This window comes from Chelon labrosus (assembly GCF_963514085.1).
Source record: "Chelon labrosus genome assembly, chromosome: 19".
Taxonomy (NCBI): Eukaryota; Metazoa; Chordata; class Actinopteri; order Mugiliformes; family Mugilidae; genus Chelon; species Chelon labrosus.
Genome location: NC_140352.1, coordinates 4,887,878 through 4,895,559, shown reverse-complemented (window position 1 = coordinate 4,895,559; position 7,682 = coordinate 4,887,878).

The following is a 7,682-nucleotide window of genomic DNA, read 5'->3' as shown; positions in this document are numbered from 1 at the left end:
CAATTAGTCATTTGGTAGACTCGTCACTAAATAATGTTGTTCAAACTTTTGTTTTATCATGAAATCGATCAATGAGAAAAAATTACTTTCAAACTTGAACATTTAGATTTATGGGGCACATCCCTGATCAGGAAAACATGTGCTGCCATTAGTTATCATACACACTGCTGAGTAGGATTTATCCTCAGCGGTTTGTGCTTTTTGTAATTGTTAATGCATCTGTATTATTTATGTGCTAAATGCTACTTATACCTACATAGAGTGTAATGTGAATAGAAATGTGTCATCTAGTTTTAATATTTTATATGAGCATAAACATATGGCATTAGCATCTGCTTTAAAGAGCGTTGAGTCACTGAGTTCTTGTCTGAAACACAACGCACAAGTCACTGAAATAGTCTGACTCATTTTGTGATTGGAAAGCTGCTGAAACCTTCTCTGTTTAGATGCTTGTATTCAGCGCTTGTGTTGCTGTGGTAGGAGCGTTCATCTTACTGCATTTCAAAAAATCTTTCCCACACTTTGGATTTTTTTCCTCTTCATCCTCCATAACTGGGCATGAACTTACACATTGTGTTGCCTGTGGGGGCAGTGCTATGATCTGGGGTTGCTGCAGTTGCTCAGGTCTAGGTTCAGCAACATTATGTTGCCCAAAGAATGAGGTCAGCTGACTACCTGAATATACTGAATGACCAGGTTATTCCATCAATGGATTTTTTCTTCCCTGATGTTCACGGACATATTCCAAGATGACAATGTCAGGACTCATGGGGCTCAGATTGTGAAAGAGTGGTTCAGGGAGCATGAGACATCATGTTCACACATGGATTGGCCACCACAGAGTCCAGACCTTAACCCCATTGAGAATCTTTGGGATGTGCTGGAGAAGGCTTTGTGCAGTGGTCAGACTCTCCCATCATCAATACAAGATCTTGGTGAAAAATGAATGCAACACTGGATGGAAATAAATCTGGTGACATTGAAGAAGCTGTCTGCAATGTAAAATGGAGATAGGGCTTCTTCTACAGTCAACAAACAGCTATTACATGTTTGCCCATCCTGGAAAAGTGATTTTTTTTCTGACTACCCTGTTTAATGTTTCACGAAATGTTTGGTACAATTTCAAATGTACTGTAACTGCAGACAAAGAACGACTCGAATCTTAATTGTCTCTCTCCGTGAGTGCTTTTACCTCAACCTGATGTCTGTCAGGATTCACAGCATGAATAAAACGAATGACTCACAAATGGCAACACTCAGTCTGAATAGATGGTATAGCACCGATAGTAAATGTACTGTTGATGTAATGCTAGAATATGCTAACCAGCTAATTACCATCAGACTATCAGTCTATATTTAGGCTTTCAACAAACGTGTCCCGTAAATTAACAGTATGCTACTGGCAGCAGGGTTGCCAGTAAATTTCAGGTTTTGTTTTTGCTGTAAAACTATTTTACAGAATAATACTGTTTTATAACTGGTACCCTTTACTATGAACTTAGCACATTTATGATGACATTCTTCAACATTTATATTAAATGATAAAAGTCAGTAAAGAGGAGATGTGGGGACTGACGGTGCAGGACTTCTTCTGAACAACTTTCCTTGTCCCTTTTTTTGGGATAATCCTGCCCCGGCTGGCCTTTGATCCCCAAGAAACAGCTGCAAAGCAAAGTAGAGGACAGGCAGAAATACAGTCTGTTACTTTGTGATGTGTCTATCTATCTATAATAAAAGATAAAAGCTGCATATATTTGCTATATATAAATAATGTAGAGTAAAGTAGTCCAATAATTCATGCCGTGAAATGATAATGATGTGGAACATGAATAGAACATGATAGTTCTGTTACTTAGGGATGGTAATAGAATGAAAACAGACGAATTAGTCTGAGCAATAAACTCAGAGCTACAGTTTAAACCTTATCATGTTATGTTGTATAGCAATAATGCACAATGAATTACTTCAGTATACTATTTCTCAGAATGATTGAAACGTATGTTGGGCCACAGAGATCCACAGACGCAGGGATATGTGGTATTTGAGTGAATCGTTGGAGTAAAATGCTTTTACTTTGACAGTCACTAACACTTCTGCCACTTCCTGCAGCTGTGACCTGACCCGATAACCCCTGGGACTGCCGCCTTTGACCCAAAGAGATAAAACCGCAGCGCCTACACTGTTCTTTCTCTCACCACTCTCAGCTGCACAGTAAATGAGGTAAAAAAAAAAAAAGAAAGAAAGAAAGAAGATGCAAAGCAGTGATATCCATTTCATAGCCATTACATTGAAAAACTCCAGTTGAAGCAGAAAAAGAGAGATGTTTATCTTACTCAGAATTACTCCTTTACTTTTTATTCTTACTTATTGCAATTTCATGATCGATGTTGTGACATATTGGTAGAGACACTTCCGTTAAATTGAAATGAATTGAAATCGCCTCTTTAAATACTTAAGTAGTTCAACTTAAAGAGAGCTCCTCTCCCGCGCAGCAACACGTAACCTCCAGTTCATATCTGTCCTGGTTATCGCCGCGGCGATGCACAAGTGACGTGACAGGCTCTAATGTAGGAGGACAGGTGACGCACAGTGGGGGAAGGCATCCCTTGAGACACACCGTGAACCAGGTTGGAGATTGTATGTGTGAAATGTCACTTTGAATCAACGCACCAGTAGACCTTCAGTAGCAGCGTTACGTAGCTTTCGCTGTGTGGAGATATGTACTCGGATGCATTACAAGGACATGCTCATTGTCTGTGTCACTGAAAGAGTCGTCTTTGACAGTGGGAGGTGTTTAAAAGTTAGTAATAAACACCTGTTTTGCTAATAAGTTGAATCTAAAAAGCAAATGCCCGGACAGGTACGTTCTCTGGTCGTCTATAGATTTGCGCTGTATTCCAAAATGAGACTCAACTGTTCCTGGTCAAATTATGAAGACAAAACATGACAAACAAAGCTCTTTAAATTCTAATTTTAACCCTGTCAGTGTCCTCACATGCTCTCATGGACTAACAGTGGCACATTTAGCAGGTATAACGGTATAACTATAGTGTATAAGCATTGAAATCAGATCCAGGTTAGAACAAAACACAGAAACAGGATACCAGAAACAGAATGTCATTAAGATATTTAGTCATTATTAACAACATTACTAGCTTGGCGTAGCCAGACTCAGTTCTTATGAGAATATGAGTCACGCCATTGGGATTTCATTAAAGGGTAAACTCTCCATGCCATTGGCTGGTCTTACAGAAATGTGGGCCAGCTGACAGGAGTCCATAATCATGGACTACTTCATGTCATGTACTGCACTGTTCACTTTGTCAGTTTCTGTTTATGTTTCAGTTCATTGTTTACACTCTCATTTGCAGTAGTTGTTTCATATTTTGTGTTATACACAGCCTGGCCAAAAAAAAAAAAAAAGCTCACACACCAATATTTCATTGCACCTCCTTTATCTTTGATTACAGCACACATTCTCTGTGGCATTGTTTCCATAAGCTTCTCCAATGTCACCAGATTTATTTCCATCCAGTGTTGCATTCATTTTTCACCAAGATCTTGTATTGATGATGGGAGAGTCTGACCACTGCACAAAGCCTTCTCCAGCACATCCCAAAGATTCTCAATGGGGTTAAGGTCTGGACTCTGTGGTGGCCAATCCATGTGTGAAAATGATGTCTCATGCTCCCTGAACCACTCTTTCACAATCTGAGCCCCATGAATCCTGACATTGTCATCCTGGAATATGCCCGTGAACATCAGGGAAGAAAAGAATCCATTGATGGAATAACCTGGTCATTCAGTATATTCAGGTAGTCAGCTGACCTCATTCTTTGGACACATAATGTTGCTGAACCTAGACCTGAGCAACTGCAGCAACCCCAGATCATAGCACTGCCCCCACAGGCTTGTACAGTAGACACTAGTCATGATGGGTGCATCACTTCATCTGCCTCTCTTCTTACCCTGATGGTTCTCCACTATCCTTCCAGTTTTTAATAATGCCTTGGACAGTTCTTAATCCAGTTTTAGTAGTTTCTTCAATCTCCTTAGATGTGTTCTGCTTGATGCATGCCAATGATTTGACCCTTCTCAAACAGACTAACATCTTTTCCACGACCACAGGATGTGTCTTTAGACATGGTTGTTGAAGAAATGAGAAGCTACTCATTGCATCAGTTACCAGCTGAAAGATAATCACCCATGCAGTAATTATCTAATAGGAGGCTCCTACCTATTTGCTTAGTTAAATCCAGGTGGCGACTTTTTTTTTGGCGAGGCGGTGTATGTATCTTATATTCTATAAGACTTTTTATATTGTTAGCTGTCCAGGACAACTTCACAAAAAAATTGTGGATGGGGGTTAAACCAGCACAGTCGTTCCCTCCCCTCAACACTAACAACATTCTGTTGCCAGACACCACAGGACACCCTCAGAAGGCCCATGTCCATCCTCTGATGAGTCACCACAAGGGAGACCTGCATAATACTAGGAAGGTGGTCATAATGTTATGCCTGATCGGTGTGCTACTTAATACTGGAAAAGATACATTGAAAAAGGCTCAATACTTTTAAGTCCGTTCAGAAGAATGGCTTACATGACGCGACTAATGGTTGTGGCCTATTTAGCCGGGCTTAACAAAGCTGCAGATGGGTTTACCGTGTGAATAGAATATATCCGCAGTAAACCGTCTTTCCACTTTGCCTTGTACATCATGGTCTTCGTCCTCAAAGGCAAGTTAAATAAAATGATCTTACGGGATTGTGACGTGACTCTTCAGTGCTCGGCGAACACATTTGTCTAAGTGGAAAAACTAGGTTTCGCATTAAAGCTGTGAGATCAGGAGAGAAGAGGCTGGACTGTGTTGAGTCTGCTGGCTGGGATGTAACTTTAACATCTTGTTCTTAAGAAACTTCTGTCTGTGACTGATTCTAGAGCTGCAGGAGCTGCTGAGTGAGCGACCTTGGGGAAACTTTTCTCATTTGGAACCGCTTTCTTGTGTCCATTTCCACAGACAAGTCGAGGGCTGATACCTGGACTGGGGAGGACAGACTCAGCTGAAGCGATAACATGCAAAGCTCCTGAGAGGTAGACACCACACATGTTTCAACTCGCACTACCACAGTAGTATATTGGGAAGGGACAAGTATATAGAAATATTGATATTTGTAGAATCTGTGTCCAATGTACAGATCTATACATCAACCAGCCACAACATTAAGACCACTGACAGTGAAGAGAAGTAAATAACATTTAAACCATCTTGTGACAGTTCAGTGTTCTGCTGGGAAACTTCTGGACCTGGCATTCATTGGTGTGGATGTTACTTAGACATGTAGCACCCACCTAGACCAGACCAGGCACCCCCACCCCATAGCAATGACACTCCTTGATGGCAGCAGCGGTTTAAGAGCAACTAAAAAAAAACAGGAGGCCTCCAAATTCAGTAGATCCCAAACTGATCAAGTATCTGAGGGATGATCCACAGAGGCCCCTCCCCTCAAAGCCCCCCCCCCCCCCCCCCCCCCACACACACACACACTAACAACTTTCTGTTGCTAGACACCACAGGACACCCTGCATATAGCCAAAACTACTTTCGAACAATAAAGAAAGGGAACTGAAGATGTTTTGCCATCTTTGATGTCTTCAAGAAACTCTACAAGTTCTCTTTAGGATATTTCCAACACCATTTATGAGTTAAGAAGGCATTAAAATTAAAGTTTATTCTCGATGCTGTAAAGCATGTTACAAACAAAAAGAGATAAGTCAGAAACAAGTCAAAAAACGTGTGATCCCCCAGTAAAATCAAAGTTGTAAGATACCAGAGAAACATTTGGATAAACTATCTCCAGTAACCTCAACAATGCTCATGTGGGTGGGCAGTTCTTAAATAAAAGTCAGTCCAACACAGTCACTTCCTGGCCTGAAATACGTTAAACTGCTGTTCAGCCGTGTATATTTTGTCGACCAGAGCCTTCAGAGCCTTCAGAGGAACCAGCACTGCATTCTTATTGGCAAGTCAGACAGGTCTTCTTTCTTTTTCTTTTTCTTTTTTTTTTTTTAATGTTCAGCTCTCTTGGTCTCTGGCGGCTTGTTGTCCAGTATTACCACAGTTAAACCAGACTGGATCAAACCTCACATTTTAAACACTGCACTGGACAAGCTACACGCAGCACCTTTCTGTCTTATCATGTGTTTTTCTCATTATGTCCCCAGTATGTGACTCTGGTCATGGGGCTAGTTCCTGAAGCCAATTAAAAAAAAATAAAAAATCCATGAAATACACACTCTCACACACACATATACACACCAATCACGCAACGTATCATGTATTATTAAGCAGGGCTTTGAATAAAACATAAAGGTTAGTGTTTCCCAAATTATTCTCACAGGAAAAGGAAAGAAATGTGAACATATTTGTGTGGTGCTGTCCCGCTGCTTGAATTAATGGTGCTCAGGGTTTAATGCTGCGCCTTCAAGTGTAGCTCTCTTATTTTTTTATTTTTTCCATGGTCAACAGCTGCGTAACACAAAAAAAGGTTTAATTTTTGGTTCCTATTCTCAAAAGGACAAATATTACAATCAGACCTCTGGAAGAAAAAATCACTTTAGCATTGATATTTCTTTTGTAACAGTGGCACTGGGGATTTGGAAACATTCAATTTGAAGCCCCTTGGTATCCGAATGAAATATTGGGCTGGAAATTGCTCTTTCCATTAACCATGCGGCAAGATAAAGGCTGCAGAAACAAACAGCAGAAGACAGGGGCTAATACTACCTCAAGGAAATGCAGTTGTTCCACAATTTAACAGAGATTTACTATCCAATGATTATGCTCCCTGGAGACGGTGCCACCCTCCGAGGAAAACACAAAATGGTTGCAGATAGAGCCCTCATCAATAAGTCACTGGAGGTCAGCTTAGTGTTTGTAGGTGGGAAGCTAGTGGCTAATCAAGTAAACAGAGTCCAAGTATTGGCTGTTTAAGGTGTTAAGGCAAACAAATGATGTGTGAAGGACACCTTGATGAACATCCCAGATGTGAGTAAAAAGAAACGCATGGATTTGTGCTTAACCTGGCTTTGGAGAAAAATAAATAAATAAATCAAGGGAGCCGGCTCACACCAGTGTAATTGAATTCTCATTTGCTTGACATTTGCTGTTTATGAGTTCAGCCAAACCAAATCATAAATTGTCGCAACCGCATGTAGATGTTTTTTTAAAAGAAATTTTGCTTGAAAGTACAAGTTAGTAATTTTTTTGACATTACTCTAATTATTTTTTAGCAGTGCGCTTTCCTTTTTTATTTTGTTTAGAGAGTGTGTGTGGAAACCAATGCAGGAGTGTCTCTAAGTGCAATACCAATACACTTCTTCAGAACAGTGTGCTGCTGGTCTGCTTGTAAATAATTCCATAATTAGGTTGATATTAGCATGCCTGGATTGACCCTCGTCCATCTGAAGTCATTGACAAACCATGATCAGGTCCTTCAGATCCTTCGCCCAACCCCCACCTCCTCTCTGTCGTCTACACCATAGACTGTATAAAGATGGATCTACCAAAGCAAGTAGAGCTCCCCCTGGTGGCTGGCTGCAGTATAGGTCATAAGCTCCACCTCCTGCATGCAAGTGGGTGGAGCTTGGGCCAAGCTAAAACACTAAAATACACATCACATAT